The sequence below is a fragment of the Chlorocebus sabaeus genome, chromosome 20 (assembly GCF_047675955.1).
Source record: "Chlorocebus sabaeus isolate Y175 chromosome 20, mChlSab1.0.hap1, whole genome shotgun sequence".
Classification (NCBI taxonomy): domain Eukaryota; kingdom Metazoa; phylum Chordata; class Mammalia; order Primates; family Cercopithecidae; genus Chlorocebus; species Chlorocebus sabaeus.
The window spans coordinates 125,244,001-125,245,720 of record NC_132923.1 but is presented as its reverse complement, the minus strand read 5'-3'; positions in this window follow the sequence as shown (position 1 = coordinate 125,245,720).

Genomic DNA, 1,720 nt, shown 5'->3' with positions numbered 1-1,720 from the left:
TATCAGTTAATAAACATGTGGTGCATGGAGGTTGTCATGTACAGCTACGTAGGCTGTGCACTGCACAAATCAAGAGGACACTGATCACACTTTGTAGTCATAGATTTGTATATGAATTAGGACAACTATCTATGACTATCAGATGACAATACAATATTTTGAAGAGGCGGCTCCATTTTTGGATTTGCACAGAGGACCGTGAACTGGGTTCTGAGGTAAGAGCTGCAAACACAAAGCCTGGAGTCACTGTCCTCATGGAGTTCATAGTCTAGTAAGAAAATAAGATGAAGGAGCAGTAATAACAAGAGTGACAATGAGAGGACAGGAAGCTGGGGGTGCTCTGGGGACTCTGGGAGTGGCTTGAGTGGGAGTCAGCTGGGTGGCAGGGGGAGGGAGAAAGGGGAGAGTTGGAGGATGTTCCAGGCCAGGCAGCCGTGAGGGCATGGATGCCTCCTCTCTAAAGAAGGGTCCTGGCTGACTCCCTTCCTAGTTATCCACCTCCTCAGAGGAGCGGGGCGTACTTTCTCCTGGACTTCCCCGTGAGCAGGGCTTTTGTGTCACACCTAATAAAAGAAGAAGGCAGAACATTCTGGCTTCAGTGGTAATGGCCTGCGTGCCGGAACACGGCCGCTGGGTAAGTGCACGTTGTGTTTTAGGCTGCATCACAGGCACCCGGTGACCCGGAACTCACTGTGTCTGGGAGAATGAGCACAGGAAGCACTGTGGCTTAGAAGGTGGCTCGGCCACGCAGCGAACATGAGTGGAACCAGGGAGGGCTCAGGAGCTTGCTGAGCTGCTGCCCCTGGCAGGAACCAGGGTAGGGCCCCGGGACTCAGCCCCATCTTGTCCTGGCCTTGTCCTTGGTTTCTGTCACTTTGGGCTCTTCCCAGCAGAGCAGCAGGCAAGGCCAGAGTAGTACTTACGGGCAGAGGTTGCCTGTGTTTGGATCTCACCTCTGCCATCTCTGAGCTGTGTGACCCTGGGCAAGTTACTAAACCCCCCTGAGCCTCTGTTTCCTCATCTAACAAAAGGCATAATAAGAGTAGCTAGCTCATAGGATTGTTCACTCGTTCAATAATTATTAGTGGAGTTTCTTCTGGGAACAGGCAGCAGGAACCTGCCCTCAGGAAACTCACATGCAGGCATCCTGTGAAAATCCAGTAAGAAAATCTGTATTCAGGGCACAGCACAGAGCCTGGCTTCTGGGAGGGCTCATACCAATCTGCTCGGCCACCTTCCTCTTCTGTCAGTGTGCTGTCCAGACAGAGGCAGAGGCGGCAGTAAATCTGTGGGTGGCCAGGGTGAGTGGAAAGGATGTTCTAGCAAATCATGGATGTAAGGCACAGAGCTCAGCTGTCCCGTGCAGGGAACCTGAGGGGCCACAGGTAGGGCTAACAGATGTCAGGGCTTCCACTCCTGATGGGATGGAGATGATTCACTCACCGCTCGGTCACCAAGGTGCCAGGATAATTTATTGGGATACTGACCTGTGTGTGTGCAGTCTTTACACATGCACACACACACACACACACATGCGCGCGCGCGCCAGGTAGCTGGGTTTAATTTTCTCTTGCCTGGGGTCGGGAGTGGTTTGCAGGGGGAGAAAACAGAAGCCCTCACACTTTGGGGAAATCTTCAACTCCCTGGAGAGATGCTATCTGAGAAAATGGGAGCCGGGGCCTTTGGAGCCAAGAGAGGGAGGAGCAGGAAGGACCAAGAC